The sequence below is a fragment of the Aegilops tauschii genome, chromosome 1 (assembly GCF_002575655.3).
Source record: "Aegilops tauschii subsp. strangulata cultivar AL8/78 chromosome 1, Aet v6.0, whole genome shotgun sequence".
NCBI lineage: Eukaryota > Viridiplantae > Streptophyta > Magnoliopsida > Poales > Poaceae > Aegilops > Aegilops tauschii.
The window spans coordinates 440415814-440432580 of record NC_053035.3 but is presented as its reverse complement, the minus strand read 5'-3'; the positions used below and the strand labels follow the sequence as shown (position 1 = coordinate 440432580).

At 45.8% G+C, this 16767-nt stretch overlaps 2 long non-coding RNA genes and 1 pseudogene across 3 annotated transcripts; all 3 read left to right on the top strand.

Moving 5' to 3' along the window:
- Window positions 1-3880: 3880 nt before the first annotated feature.
- On the top strand, window positions 3881-6133 carry LOC109744119 (uncharacterized protein At2g39795, mitochondrial-like; annotated as a pseudogene).
- Window positions 6134-6750: 617 nt separating this feature from the next.
- On the top strand, window positions 6751-7829 carry LOC123494082 (uncharacterized). Its single transcript, XR_006663912.2, has 2 exons — window positions 6751-7182; window positions 7256-7829. It is a non-coding gene; the product is annotated as an uncharacterized lncRNA (long non-coding RNA).
- Window positions 7830-10241: 2412 nt separating this feature from the next.
- On the top strand, window positions 10242-14144 carry LOC109744124 (uncharacterized). 2 transcript variants are annotated; one of them, XR_002228241.4, is made up of 5 exons: window positions 10242-10608; window positions 11236-11293; window positions 12421-12572; window positions 12864-12963; window positions 13688-14144. It is a non-coding gene; the product is annotated as an uncharacterized lncRNA (long non-coding RNA). The 2 variants fall into 2 exon arrangements; XR_002228242.4 differs by having other exon boundaries at window positions 13654-14144.
- The last annotated feature ends 2623 nt before the right edge of the window (window positions 14145-16767 follow it).

Below are 16767 nucleotides of genomic sequence, written 5' to 3'. Positions count from 1 at the left end.
GGCAAAACTCGGGGAGGCACGGCGTGCCTTGATGCGTTGTTCGCGGCCAAGAAGGCGCGCGTAGAGCTCACGGGGCGGAAGTGGAGCCTCGCGAGCATGGACATTCTTGATGAGATTATCATAGTCGTCATCAAGGCCGTTGAGTACATGGGTGGTGAAGTCTTCATCACCAAGCGGCTGACCGATCGAGGCCAACGTGTCGGCGAGACCAGTCATCTTGTTGAAGTAGTCCGTGATGCTGAGGCCGTCAAGCTTGGTCTCCCCCAACTCGATGCGTATAGAGTGAGCACGCGCATGAGACTGAGGCAAAACTGCTATGAAGCGCCGACCAAGCATCCCTAGACGTCGCGGCAAAGATGACCAGCGACAACACGCTCGGAGTGAGCGACGACTGGATGGCGGAGAGGATTGCCTGATCCTGGGCCACCCATACATGATAAGCCGGATGATACGGCGGAGGGCACGGGATGGAGCCATCGACGTACCCCTCTAGGTAGCGGTTGCGGAGAAGAGGAAGCACCTGAGCCCGCCATGACAGGTAATTGTCCGGCGTGAGCTTCACCGGAAGGAGGTGCGAGAAATAAAACGGCGATGGCGCCGCAGCACGATCCTGTGTCGGTGGCGCGTAGAGACCCATCGATGGATCCGTCTCCTGGGGCGGGCCGATCGCCAAAGGTGCGCCACAGCCGGTCATAGGACCAGCGTACGGCGACGCCGGGTCCCTTGGTGACGGAGGAGGCGCGGCCCCGTAGGGCAGTGAAGGCGGCGGCGCCCCGTAGGGTTGAGGGTGCGACGCCGCCGCGTAGGTCTGTGGGGGCAGCGCGCCGTAGAGAGGCGCCGGCTAGGCGGACGTGGCGGTGGTAGGGCACCATGGGTTGATGCAGGGGCGCTGTACCACGGGGGGCTATAGGCCGATGACGAGGCACCGTACGGGTGCGGGGCGACGTAGGTCGAGGCAGGGGCGGCGCCATACGCGGGCGGCGGACCCTGGTAGGGCGGCGGCGCAACTGCGGTGGTCGAGGAAGACGGGCCGCCGAAAGAGACCGGCGGCGGCAGATCGTCATGGCCACGCCCCGATCCGATCTGGGAGCCCGAAGGGATTCCACCGGGAGGCTGGTTGTGCCACCTGGCCGTAGCTAGAGGCCGGGAGGCAAGGAACGGCGACGGCAGAGGCCGGCGCAGGAGGCGGCCGCGGCGGCGGGGGCCAATGCGACGGAGGCGGCGGGTGCAGCGGAAGACATCATAACTCTAAACTGATACCATGTAAAACGTATGTTTTGAGAAACTGCTCGACGCCCTAAACAGGGTGTGGCTATCTCATTATATATATAGAGGTATCAAAAGATACAATACAATATGTATACGGGCTACGTATATACAGTCTAACAGCACCCTAGACGGCTTGTGCTTCAACACCCTCGACGACATGTGTGGCGGGACGACGGCATATATATGTGTCCAATGCTTGATTTCTTCAGCTATTTTTGTTTCTTTATTGGGCCGATTCCCGTGCGGGCACCATGGGCACCATCTAATTCCTTTTGGCCGGTAGTTGCTAGCACCTAATGTTGAATTTTTTCAACTCATTTCTTCCATATGTATGGTTTGAGAGAAGGAGTACAAGGTTAACCTTTTGAACTTTGCGAGTTATTTATCCAAAACCATCACACTTGAGGCTACGGTAACAACTTGGTACCAGATTCTAGCCTGGGCACAAAAAACCACCAGAATTGCGCCTAACCTGTAACACGGAGCACTGATTGTCTGATAAGCTCACACAAACAGCAAAACTGACAAGTTGGGCCCATTTGTCGGGCTGACGTGGCAAGGACTAAATGCAAAAAATAGATTAACCAATTGTGGTGGCAAATGAGCTAGCAGAGGAGGCATGGGCCCCACGTGTCATCCACCCATCTCCTTCTTCCTCCTCCCATCTCTCTCTCCCCCCGACACCACCTCCTGGGGCTCTGTCGTACGGGCGCACCGCCGGTGGCAGGGTGTTGGCCGCAGGCATGGAGCCCCGGCGCGGGACAGGGGAGGACTACCCGCAACAATAATCTCGACGGCGAGCTCCCTTTGGGCGCCGGCGACCTCGCGTCGTCGCCGCCATCCCCGGCGCATCCATGGGCATCCTTCTGTCCGGGCGCGAGAACCCCCGCTGGTGCTCGATGTAATGTCGCATAGAAAAAAAGGGATAAAGATGATCATGTAGTCACAGACAGGCGGGGTCCGCGTCTCATTTGCCACCTCAGCTGGTCAAAGCTTGTTTGGTGCTTGGTCTTTGCCACATCAGCTCTGACAGGCGGGCACTACCTGTCGGTTTTGTTGTTTTCACGACTAAATTCGAGTGTCAGTGTTCCGCGTTACGCATTAGGCGCATTTTCGGTGGTTTTTTGTGCCCTGCCTTCAATGTGGTACCAAGTTGTTACCCTAACCCCAAGTGTGGTGGTTTTGGGTAAATGACTCGAACTTTACAGTATACAGTTTTTATAGAGTCCAACTGTTAATGGTTTACAAAATGAAAGAACAATGTAGAAATTCCCTATGATGCTTACTTGGTTACTTATTTCTCTTCTTTTCCACTGTATTCTGATCGAGAAGATACTCTTGAGCCTATGAGAAGAACATCAACTCTTTAATTGCTGCTATGAAAATAGCGACAACTAGCTTTACACGGAACATTATATTTCTAACAATCAAGCATGGTTCCTTTGATGCAACTTGGAGAAACTTGAATTGTATATGCTAATCAGATGATGCGGATATTCACGTGCAGCCGTATGGGGAGATGAATGCTATTGTCTCATGGAGAACAAGGAACTTTACATCGAGGTGGAAGTTATATTTGACCGGTTGATCAAGGCATGCCCACAACCTCATTCGTTATATGCACACATTGATAAGATTCCACTTCAACAAGAACACCATTTATAAGATACTTGTTGCCAACACCATTGCATATCAAAAGATTTCAGAGTAGAAAAACAAGGGCCATTTTAGCTGAAGATGATTGTTTCTGCGATGCCGCGGCAAGATGAAGCTACCACCACGGTGGTGTAGAGGTGAGTAAAATCTTAATTTAAATCTCTAGACTTTGTCACTTTGACTCTGTGTACTTGTATATTTGCAGGTGGTGCTTATTATTTTGTTACATCAAAGACAGAGTTTGCATCATTTATGTTTTTTATAGTAAAGATATTAAGGAGATGATAAGTAATAATATAATTATTATTTTTCATGTTACTCCAAGGTGAGAAGAGAAGCACGTGTCATTCCTGATTATTTTGTTGATCGTTTTTGTTTGGGTACGGTGTGGTAATATTTGTTCTCAGCCGTTGCTATTAATATATGATTACTCAATTGGTCTTATCGTAAAGTCTCTCAAATATATTAAAATTTCACAGTGAAAAATATAATTTTGAATTTGGAGCAATCTTGAGCGAGACAAAGAACAGCAAAATATATGATCATGTAATCATAGTTTGGATTTTGCATTGACATGTTTTTTAAGGGAGACGTGTGTTGCACATGCACACTAACTAGTACTCCAGAGTTAAACCGCCTGAAGAACCTCCTCTATGAGTATGCGGCGAAAGTGTGTTGCATTGTCATAGAACACAATAGGAATAAGCTGTATGTTTTTGTTTTTGAGAAATAGAAATAAGCTGTATTTGGGGGCCAGCAAAAAAAATGAAGAATGAGCTGTATGGCTGGAGGGTCGTTCTCAAGTGAACTGGGTTGGGCTGGGCCTTTCTTACCACCTTTCCTCAAGTCTCCATTCTCCGGCCCTATAACAAACTCCGGTAAAACCCTAGTCTTCGCAGCGACAAGCCGTCGTCGAATCCAGCAAACACTCCCAAAAAAAAAAAGCGTCGCCACTATGTCGTCGGCGTCCCTCGCCGCCGGGCTCCTCCGCCGCGACGCCTGTTCGTCGAGGTCTACGCCCTGTCCCAGCGCTGCGCCCCCTCCTCCGCCACGTTCCGCGCACCCGTTTCGCTGGCACGTTTCCGCGCCTCCGCCGCCGCCGCTTCCCCTCCTTCACGGATCACCAGCCGCCGCTTCTTGGCGTCACAGTCCTCGGTGGCCCCCTCCGAGATCTGCCCGGACGAGAACCTGAAGCGGCTCATCGGCAACGAGATCGACCGCGTCTTCCTGCCGGCGGAGGCCTCCGCGAAGGTTCTTGACTTCCCTAACACCGCCCCTGCATTTTCTTTTCGTTGCGACTCCATTTATCAGCTACTGAGCTTTGTTCTTTCTTGTGTGATTACTGGGACAAATGCCTTGATCCCGCATATTTGGAAAATATTAGGAACATAACCAAAATTAAGGTGATTATTTTGCTGGTTACAGCTCACAGTTGGAAGCCAAAGTTAGTAGGTTGCTGATCTTGTATGTAGGTGAGTATCGGTTTAAGGCAGCCTATTATGTGGTACAAACTAGTACTTGCAATCTCTGCTTTTGGCTATACAACATTAAAGAACTCATTAAACACTACAGTATTAAGGTGGTAGCGGTGCCGATGGTAAAAATCAAACTTGGCAGTACATTGCTAACAGGTTCACAAACTTGACTTTGGTAGCTTAGTTTTTGAGATGTTCAAGTTATTGATCTGCTGCATTATTAAAGAGTCAATTGGACATTAATAGAGAAAGTTTGTGAACATTTGAAATGTACATGTTCCTTGCAACAGGTTGAGTATTACGATAGTATTAATTGTTGTCCGAGATCCATAAACTCTAGTTATAAGCTATATATATCAGTGTGAAAAATCTTATAGCTGCGATCATGTAAAGATGGGTACAAGGCTATGACGTCCTATACTATACCTTGCTATTCTTATGCAAGAACCAGATTGTTTTGTCTTGTTACTTGGCAGAAACGCTTTAGTTTTGCTTCAAAAGAACCTTTTTCTGTAAATATTTCTCTGATATTTTAAAAAAATGACATGACTGTAATACTTGTTTTCATTTGTGTTTTTAACAGCTCATTGAACTACCAGAAGACTTCCCCTTTGAGATAATTGATAACCCTGGTGATCAAGCCATAGTTCTCAAAAGAGAGCTTGCAGGAGAGAGAGTCAAAGCAATTATCTACACAAATTTTGATACTGACGAAGATGTGAACAATGATGACTCTCATGCTGAGTATCATATTGACTCATTTAAGCCTGTGATTCAGATGGTTGTCACTGTTGAAAGACCAGAAGTTCCAGTCCTGGAATTTGTGTGCAACTTTAAAGATAAGGAACTGGCAATTGAAAATATGAGGATGCTGAATCGCAGCAGCGTTGATGCTAAGTATGCGAACGAGGGGCCACAGTTCTCGTAAGTTCAAGTTTTCTCATCTAGGTTGTATTGTTCCTCCAATTTCAATCGTCATGATAAGCTCCAACCAGGGCTGCTGAATAATAATCAAATAAAATGGTAATACCTTGAATGATACTAACATGGATCCTTGGTCACAAGGTTAATATTTCTTTCTAGTATGTGTTTCTCCCCTTGCTGATTATTCACCCGTGTCTTCTGTTTACTGAAGTACATAGATTACTGCTGAAGCACATTGCATCTTACGGTTTTGTTCTGATGTTTAGTTGCTCACTGTTTCTACAGTGTTCTGAAGGAGAGCATTCGGAAGTCCCTGCACGGGTGTCTTGAGGTGAGGGGGATCAAGGACTCACTGCATGACTGGCTGCACGAGTATATGATGTGCAAGGATGAGAGGGAGTACGTGGTTTGGTGGAAGAAGATGAGAGACTTCCTCCAGAAATGATTGCCACAGCTATTCTGTTTCAATACAAAGAACATGTCTGGTGGTCTTGGTGAACGCCAAGCTGGATTTATATTTTGCTGGACCTGTTAGGTGTAGAAAGTTTCAGCATTTTATCTTGCTATCTAACCTGTGACCCATTGATGTATGATGAATTAACATGCTGTCAGCCATGAGTATAGTGCTATGGTCTAGAAGTACTAGTAAGTAAAATGTACGAGGCCAGTGTCGTGCTAGCTGGGAGGAAGATGCTGCCTGATTTGCGTCGCCATGTTCTATCGTATTTTGCTAATTTTCTTCTCTTCATTCGAGTGTGAAATGCATCAAATCTCCACTGTCAACTGTTTTATATCCCATTTTTTGCTGATCTGCTCAGTCGTACTGTTCTTGTAATTGTCCCATGTCCTTGAGATCATGATGGGTACATGCCAGCCATGAAAACATTCATATTGTTTTTTTTTTCCAATGCTGGGTACCAGCATCAACCAATAAGAAGCCTAAGGCTAGATCGACCAGTTATGGAAATACTAAACTTATCGCCAGTAGATGCACATTGTTAGGTGCTTTACCAGGGAAGTTTATTTCACTCTGTTCCCTCAGTTTCACAAGAGTTTGGGTTAGAGGATTCAGGGTAACAAGCACAACTGTGCTAGAGATCTTCGATGGTTATATTCTCAGGATCGCTGTCTCTTACACTCTTGTCTTCAGTTTACCCAGTAAGCGTATCAGGATTGGATGATACGATGGTTAAAAAAACACACCGCTTGCCTAAAGACCCCTGGTCGATTCTATGGCAGAAAGTGGATAATCGGTGATCATTCTTCCAGAGACAACTATCTGGTGGCTCACCTCCTTAATGGCAGAATACAAACCACTGTTTTGTCACTGGATTGTTGTGAAAGAAGACCATAAACATTACATTTCCAATGATGTTAAAGAGCCGACTCACCAAAACAAACTCTACACCAGCCATGTGTTTTGTGGACCCCAGCAGAGCTTCCTTATCCTTCCTCTTTCTTCCAGAATCCTCCATCGTCCTTTCGTCTCGATCACATCTCTTTTCTTCTCCTCTTGCTCTCTGACTCCACACAAACACGTGTCCTGCCTTCAGCCACGTCGTTTGCTGGAACAGCCGTCAGAATTGCTGGAACGGACTTTTGTTCTTAGTTCGACGGTAGCCATGGCGACCACCGGGTCACGATGTTTATTTGCTGCAACCACATAGCACAAAGCTGCAACCGCTATTGGTTTTTGCTATGATCAATGAAACTTTTTGCTACATCCATCCAAGGCGGAGCTACGACCCGCGACGATGGCGGTGACGTCTTTGCTGCAACAGCTTTTGGTTTTTGCTAAGACCAACAAATTTTTTTGCTACATCCATCCACGGCGGAGTTGCGACCCGCGACGGCGGCGGTGACGTTTCTGCTACAACTGACGAAATGTTTTGCAACATCCATTCATGGTTGACTGATGACGTTGTTTGCAGAAGCCTGTGCGGCGAGCTCGACGGCGAGGGCGACGAGCGGCGCACCGGGATGCTGCAACCATGAGAGTCGATGGCAAGGAGTTGCAACCGGACAGCCGGGGAAATTGCATCCGATTTTGATGACAAAGCTGCAACCGAAATCGACGAGTGGGGAAGGTTTCTTCAGCGAGAAACGGAGGGCGGTGCTGCAAGGCGGTGAGGTGTGAGTGGCCGGCGACCGTTGCCCTCGCCGGAGCTGCGCTGCGCACATGGACAGAGGCGCGTAGTTCAGAGATGGGGTGCGAGCGCTCGTGGCTATCTAACGGCCATCAGCACTCTAATCTAAAGGTTTAAAACGGACCGGCCGAATATTTCGGCCGGCGTGCCAGTGCCTAGCGGTTGCCTATATTTATCCTTGTATCTGAAATCAAACATGTTGTATTTTCTTGCCACACATCCTTCCTAACACACAATCTCTTTTCATGTTTCTTTTTTCCTTTTTTTTTCTTCTGGAAATCACAGTCTTTTTCTTGAGGCGCCTGTGTCGGATACTGTTTTGCCACATCCTAAGAACACGCTTTTATTAACACCAGCAGCGAGTCTTGCAACTCTTGTTTGGAAGGGCGCTTGAGGACCATGTGAATAGAGTTACGTTCCATAAGAATTTACTAGCAAAAGGGCCCCTGCCTTGCAACGGGAGAAATGAATACCACACACTCTTAATTTTCAAAATATGGTTTATAATCTAAGTATTTGTAGCTACGGCCCAAACAAAGATGGTCTTTTCCTACAAAAGCATATGTTCAAAATTTCACATGTCTTTTATTTAAACACGGCTTGCATGTAAATTTAATATGTACAAAGAAACGGGCAAGTGACCTTCAATTTCGTCTTCAATCCCGATTTTGCTGAGATGTGTGTCCATAATCCGGATCAGTACCGATATGAAAGAAAGACGTATAATGCACGGTTGATTAAGATTGCACCCTAAATAATATATTTTTTAATGGTTAACAAGTAAATAATATCATATTCAGATTCTATATATTTTTCTAATCAAATTCCATATATAACATATTAAATTTGGAGTTAGGGTTTAGAAGATATGAAAAATCATTTGATATATAATATGCGGGTTTAATGTCAGAAACATCAGGGGTTTTCTATAAAATAGCATGACAGACTAAGAATACCTATTTTCTTTATTAGTAGAACAAGAAGATAGAAGAACGAAGAAACATAATAGGCCGGAAGGTCGTATGGGACGAGTGCTTTGTTCCAGGTCTGTGTCGCCCAGGGACAAGGAGGTGCCGGTTCATCTTGTCGGACGGGACGCAGCTTTTTGGTTGCACCTCGCTCCTCATCTATAAGTTCCTTCTTTTTGAAACGACCGAGTAGCATCCAGGCTGCAACAGGCGCATGCCTAGGCTTTCGATTTTGAGCTCTCGGGCCAAGCTAATCTCTCGCCTCGACGGACGGTGACCAGGCAAGCCATTCTTTCAAAATAGGGTTTCCTCCCACTTTGTATTACAAAGCAATCATCACCGTATTGCTGGGGTGAACAACAAATGAAGCATAAAGATAAAACAAGAAGAACGAGAGAGAAACAAATGCCAACAATGACAGCTTGACGACACGTGAATGACCCGCCACCGCTGCACCCTCCGAAGTCATCCCACCACGCACCCAACACTCCGGAGCGCCGCGTATCAAGCAACACCTTCAGAAGGAGAGCGACGACAATGACGATGTTGCCCGGACTTGTCCTAGGGATTCCCCCGGCACGCGGAGGAAGAAGGTGAAAGGGGTCACCCGACGCCCTCTGGGGGGGGGGGGGTGGTGGTGGCACCCGCAGGCGTCACCACGTCGGAGTCGGACGAGCCGACATGGATTTCTCCCACCCCTCGAACACCACTACCCAATCGCTCCGGAGTCTTCCACCCAGCACGCCACCCACCTGCCACTACAAGAAAAATGAGATACTGTGACGAAAATCCTCGTGACGGGGGTGGACAACGTCACACAAATACCTGATGTATGACGTTTTATAGGTGGAGTCACCGATCTCCATTAATCAGTGACGGTTAATGTCACAAAATCGCCTCCACGGTTGAGTGCCACTTGTCTGCCAATTTCTGTGACGATTTGGTAATTTTGATGACGGACCTATTAGAGTCATCGAATATTAAGAATGTGTGATGCTCATTTTTTGTCATGTAACATCTAGCAACGGGACCCACCACAACTGCTTCACAACTTATTGAATGGTAGGACCCACACGTCAATGTTGACAGTGGGACCCGCCATTGTTTCTTCACAGGCATCGAGTGATGTAATTATTTTGTAATATCAAATATAAATAGTCAGTGGCAGAAAAAGGATATTACGGGCATTCGTGAAGTGATGCATATGGCGTTGTAGTTGCTTGGTTTTATCTCAAAAATAAAAATGGTAGGTAGTGGCCGGCGAAAAAAGATGTGTATCGTGGATAATTAGAGGAACAATAGGTCCAATTTTAGGACAATTGATTAGTGTGTTGGGTAGAGTGATCGAACGACCTCATGTCTATTTGCACATGCCACCGCCAACAATATCTCGTGTTCAAAGAGGAGTTTATACATCTATAAAAGGGTTTTATACATCCTAGACTAAAAGAGTTAAAACAAAGCTTCACTCATTTGATTTTTTTTCAAATCACATAGTTTTTTTTAGGAACCAAATCACATAGTTAAGACCCCCGGTGTACAACCTTCCACATATTTATTTACAGTATTCCAAAAAAACTACATGAAAAATACCACATCATAGTGTGTATGTAAGATTTACATTTTGTAATAATCATTTGCTATTTATTTCGAATTAAAGTGGAAATTAAATTCTGAAAATAAACCATCTCCCCAACGAAAAAACTCTCTCCCTCCACCCAAATATTATTTCCCCCCACTTCTCTAAATTTTCCCGCATCCACCCTGTGTCCCCACCCGTCAAGGACCCAGCCAATTTTCCTCCCTTCTATTTCACCCGCGAAGAGCCACCGCCTACCCCGCATTTTCTTCTCCCCCGATTTAACCGGTTCTCTTCTCCCCACGACTGCAGCCCCGATTACAGCGATCGCGACGGTGGATCGGGGGAGGCCGCCCCACCGGCTGAGCTCCTATCCACGCCAACATCCTACCCCGCGAGAAGCCGGCCCTCTTCTCCCCCCAATTGCAGCGACCGGCTACGGAAGATTGGAGGAGGCCGCCCCACCGCAGCACCGCCGAACATAGATCTGCCGCATCAACCCGCCTTGCGAGCACCCGGCTCTCTTCTCCCCTGCGATCGGCGACGTCTCTCTGTGATTTCCTCATCCCGCCACCCCTTGATGTTCAATGGTTAGGGTTCATGCATACTACTCATCTTCCCACCCTTCTCTGTAATTAGGATTTTCCACAGCCTGCTATGGTAAAAAGTCTGAGCTTCCTACTAGATAACTTTACTTGATATCCTATTGATAGGTTTGTGCAAAACTGCAGTAGTGAACCTGGTTTTGCGTTTGCTGCAGCTGCTATGGTAAAAAAAAGGCCTGAATCTGAATATATGCTACTGCAATCAGTTAGACATTACGCAAAATTCAGTTAACTATCAGATGCACGACCTTAGTTGAGAAATCTCTTTACGGCATGTCTAGTTCATCCTACAAAACAAATCAACACGCTTTAATTTCGCCCATAGGGATTTGAACTAGGCTCCAAGGAGTCGCTAGTGCTCCCAATAACCAATGGGCTATTGCCCAGTCCTGATACAAAGGGGTATGATAGAGCCCCTGATCAACTGTGTCTAAGGAGAATGACGTGCCTAAATTCTATTGCAGTAAATCAGCGAATTATCAGTTGTGTAATTAAGATTAATGATTTTGAAATTTTGCTTAACTAGAGTTCTTTTTGTACTCACATTCTTTGCCCTTGTTACCTTTTGTAATCAGTGGTTTGACAATGTCATCTTTTTTGCATTTTTATCAGGTTCCACTATATCCTGCTTCACACTTACAGAATGAAAACCGATGGTGAGAATATCAGAGTAAGATTTTTGATGGTTCTCATATCTTTCACAACTTTATTAACTATTTACATTGTATATATAAATTAAATATATGTAATCATGATGGCAGTTCGGATGCCGTATTACAGATGCTGTTTGTTTGGTATGTGCTTGTATGGATACTCTTGCATACAGAAAATTATATGTTAGTGTGAAGATGATGTTCATGGGCTTTCCCAGATTAGAATTTTGGTGTTTGTATATTTGAGTAGGCACAGGTACTGTGAAGATTTGAATTTTTGCCAGACACCATGGCATGTTAGGATGGTCGATGTACATTTCATTGGGTCTTATGATCCATTATCATCGATTACACTTGCATGATTTCCAGTGCAGAGACGCAGGAATTAGTCACTAGTGACATACCTTTCTGTAGACAATATTTGCATGGCTGCCTATGGTTACTGTAAATTTATTTGTTCCTTTTGGATTGTTCTGTTCCTCATATGTCGACACTTCAAGCTAGTACGACTTTTCCTTTATTTTTTCCTTGAGGAATCATGGTCTCTTGGTGAAAAAATGATTCAATGGTAGTTAAATTCATGGAAATTGGGAGATGCATTGCAAGTTTCGAAAAATAAGCTTTGACCAACATTCAATTTTCCTTTAGATGCATAATCTTAAACTTCAGTTTGTGACTGTATCCTGACATACTAAACTGGTAAAATCAAGCTGATTGTTAACTTGCTACATAAAGGTCTAGTTGTAAGTGGAGTGTCCACTCCTTGAATAAGCTGCTCCTAGTTTAGAAACATAGAGCACCATCCATCGAGGCTTAGTTTTGAAAGAGTATAGTAAACTTTCTGGTTTTCTGAACTATGCCAGCACCTACAGTAATGTTATTATTTTTGTTGTTTTTTGTTCTGAACTTCCTGGTCTTGTTTTTCTAGGCTTGTTGGCTGCTTCTCCTTGACAGTGCCGCGGTTACATCCTGCATGTTGCTTGCTTCACTTGTTACATCACAACGCATGAAATCTTCATTTTCTGTTTATGTAATCTGACATGAACTGCTTGTTAGCAGTGTCGCATGTTTAACATTATTTTACACAATCTAGGTCTTTTGGCAATTCATTCAGTTCACTCCCTGTCATCTTGTCCAGCTTCAGTTACTAAAATCATGCCACCAGTTCTGGAGACTGAGAGAGCAAGCAGGGCATATCTTGCGGAACGGAAAATAAAGGGCGAGGCATATTTGAAAGAAAGGGGAGGAAGGAAAGGAGATGAAGAGGAGGCCGCTCTTCCTATGTCGAAAGCAATGGTAATATATCGTGTGAACATACATCTTCAATAATATGTACTTAATTGTGATTAAGTGGCTTTAATTCTGCATTGCTCGTATCATGCGTATGTCGCTGTGCACTATAAGTATAACAAATAACTAACTAAATATTGATTCATAGTTTCTGTTCCTCCACTCTTTTACTCTTGTACTAAGTAATCTAGATTATGATTTTTCTGTTCGCTACATTCCTATTTGAACTACTGTTGACATTGCATAAGTGAATGTTGACTCGCTGCCTTGTTTTACCTAACGTGTTTGACCCAGCAGGTACCTGAAGGTCTGGGAGCTCTTCTTCATCAGTAGAAATCCGAGTTCTAGAAGAAAGAATTGAATAGAAGGATAGAGAGGCAAAACATGCAAATGCTAGGTACTTGCCTTGTTTCTCTTTGTGTTTTTGTTGTTCTGTTTGCCTCCTTTTGTGTGCACAGTGCACTCATGATAGTGAAAAAAACAAATGTGTGTGAATAAGACTTCATCTTCAGTTCTTCTATTGAAAGTTGCACTAAGGAGTGCTATGTTGTTCATGTATGGGTTGATCCAAATCCAATCGTCCAAACTAACATAAAAAATGTTGTAATGACAAATATGGTTTGTTGCTGCTGCAACACGAAGGCATGGGAATAACATTTTAGCTTTTTTAATCCAGATATCAATATGTGTTTTTAGCAGAATGATGTAGGCTGGTAGAGTTTGAACTAAAAAAATTGTTGTGCTAGCATAGTTGCTTCATGTAACTTGGGTTGCTGAAATCTAGCACTTGGTTATACTCCCTTCGTTTCTATATATAAGTCTTTATAGAAATTTTAATACGAACTACATATATATGTATATAAACATATTTTAGGGTGTAGATTCACTCATTTTGCTCTGTATGTAGTCCGTATTGGAGTCTCTAAAAAGACTTATATTTAGTAGAGGGAGTACATGTTGAACCGTTATGAGTTATTCTTGCTTGCCTCACATTTAATAATGAACTCATATTCATAATTTGACCGCTTGTAAGCTTCTTACTCGTACTCTTAGACCTTGTTATCTTGTATGTTTTTATATCATTAAGATGAAACACACTGTTGTGTTTCATCAATTTATAGGCACAAGGACGAGTTACCTGTGAGACTTGAAGCACAAGACATAGCATTTGAAGAGATGTAGAGGAAAGCATCAAGAAGAATTGGAAGTTGTGAAGAAGAGCCAACAAGAGAAGAATGAAGCTTGGGAAAAGAAGCAACATGAGACGGATAACCTGATTGGTATTCTCTCAAGTGCTCAAGCAACTCAGCAAGCAAGTCAGCCCAAACTTGATGGTGCATGAAGGCCATCCTTTTGTGATAGAAAGATAGTTGCTGAATCATACATTGCAATAATTAGGACAACACATGTGATCTTTCAGTTATGAAAATATTACTTTTTATCTTGTCTATTGTCGTGTCAAACTTGAGTCAGTGTTATTTTTATTATCACTTCTACTTGGTGGATGATTTGGCTGAGACGATTGAATGTATAATATGATTTGTCTTTCATTTCAATTATAATGTGACTTCACTCTTATCTTATTTGCAATATAGTAGATTTGATAATTTGTTGTAAATTATTTGAAATAAAAGAAATATATTTTGATGATGTCATTTTCATCAATAATGAAAGTAGCGACGCTAGTAGTGGTATAATCTGCTTGGTGTTGACGTGGCATGAAGTCAGTGACGTTGCTCTGTCATTGAATATAGTACAATATGGCATATTTGCTCCTAACATGTGACATTAATTGACTGTCACGGAAATAGCAAGTTGTTGACGTTCTAGAAAACGTCACTGAAGGTCCCAATTCCAGTGACATTTTTTTGCGCGCGACGTCACTAGGAGTAATCTGTGACGGGGATTCCGTGACGATGCTTGTGACGCCCATAAAACGTCACTCAATGGTAATTTGTGACGTTATTAGCTATTCGATGACATATTTTGGCACGTCACAGTAGGCCTGATCTCTTGTAGTGTGCCTACGCCACCACGGTCTTGAAGCCACCCATGCCGTCTCATTGAGGCCACCACCGCGAGGCCTAGAGGACGGAAAATGAGAACGCATGGAGCCGGGGGCGGCAGCACCGCGGCCGAGTGGGAGGGGACAACCTCCACCACCGTCGCACCAGAGGCCAGTTCCTCCAGCGCCATCGTGGTAGCCGGCCGAAGGCCGCGGCAGGAGGCAAACTAGGCCACCCGGGCCCGGCCGGGCTCATATCGAGCCCGCAAAGACTCCGCCGCCACGCTGCAGCAAGCCGACGACGACGCCGCCACCACCCATTATCCCGACGCCCCACCGCCGCCTCCAGGAAGCTACGCCGCAGATCGCAGCCGCCGGCACGCCTCAGCCCAGATGGGGTCCGAAGGGGCCTAGATCTAGGCCGAGCCCGCGCCGCCGCGGAGCTCCGCCACCAACGGCCGGGCCCCACGCCTCCGACCACCGACGCCAGCTGCGAGCCAGCCCACCGCCGTGCCGCACCATCGCCGCCTGGACGCACCTCCTGAAGCAGCGCCGCCGCGCAGGATCCGCCGCAGGAGGGGAAAAGCCGTGGGCCGCCGCCGCCGAGCCGAGCCCGGCGACGCACGCCAGCGACGGCGGGGAGAGGGAAGGTGGGGGTGGGGCTGGGGAAGAGGGATGGACGGCGCGGCCAGCCGCCTGCGGGGGACGGACGCGGTCGCGCGAGGAATGTGTTTAGTCAACTGACTTGCAAGTGCAACCCCAGGCAAGCCATTCGTGCTTGACTGACTTCGCATGTTAGAAATGTTTTCACGATGCCACTCACTCCAAGTGATTCTTTCTTCAGACGTTCACCAAACAAAAGGTCCTAACATGTGTTGGATTAGGATCACAAGTTGCAAGAATCTCACGTGTGCGTGCATACACGCACCCTGAACTGACTTCTGGGAAAGGAACTGCAAAGATGACACTATTATATATCAATGGTGATCAGGGATCAGGGGTAATAAGTTTGCACATATGCTGAAGTTATTTTCAAGTCTGTCCGTGCCATGTTGATGGCTCTAAGTACATGTGCAATTGTGAACGGTGACAGGTGAGTAATAGAAGATAACTTTTTTTTAATTGTTTAGTGGAACCTACTATTTTCGTGATCAAGGTCAGGCCGAGCTATTTCAATCTGAAGTGAAACATGCTTCTACATCACCGGGTAGCTAAAAGTCGATGCGACCAAATATGAAAGACTTGTCGACACTTTTACACAGCGGAAGGATCATTATCCTACCCTTTGAATGGTTCGATGCACGCAATTCATTTTATTCATGTGAATCTCAATACACCGGGGAAAAATCCATGAAAATAGAATAAGATAACATCACTAAATCACACTCGACCCCCTCCCTTCGGACCCTGGCCCACTAGTAGAAAACAGGGCTTTGGTTCGGGCTTGGCCAACCCATTAGTCCCGGTTCTTCACGAACCGGGACCCATGGGGGCTTTAGTCCCGGTTCATGAGCCCAGGGGGCCGGCCGGGGCCTCGTGGGTATTGGTCCCGGTTCGTCTGGATCCATTTGTCCCGGTTCTGGGCACGAACCGGGACCAATGGGCCACGCTCCTGGCCCACAACCATTGGTACCGGTTCGTGCCTTGAACCGGTATAAAGGGGGAATTTAGTCCCGGTTCCTGCCACGAACCAGGACAAATAATTTGCCTATATATACCCATCGCCGCGGCAGAGCACTCCACAATGCTCTGTTTTTTCTGGCCGGCGAGGGGAGTGCATTTGGGTGCTCTAGCTCACCTCCTATGCACATGAGGTGTTCGACGAAATGCCCGAACCACACTAGTTAAGCTTTCTCCTCTCGAAACTCGACCTCGGAGCTCCATTTTTCCCGAAATTTGTCTAGATTTAGCAGTCCGTCACACCCCGTCCCCGTTTTCACCGCCTTTGATCGCGCGCGCCGATCTTGTCGCCGGCACCACCGTGGTGAGCCTCTTGTTCTTATCTTCTTTCTGATTTTCTTACTTTAGATAGATACTTGTCTGATTTTCTTACTTTAGATAGATACTTGTCTGATTTTCTTACTTTTGACACACATAATTATATATAATGCACGCAGATGAACCGGCAATGGATGTATGGTGACAGACACACCTCCGAGTACATTAAGGGCGTGCATAATTTTCTCGAAGTGGCTG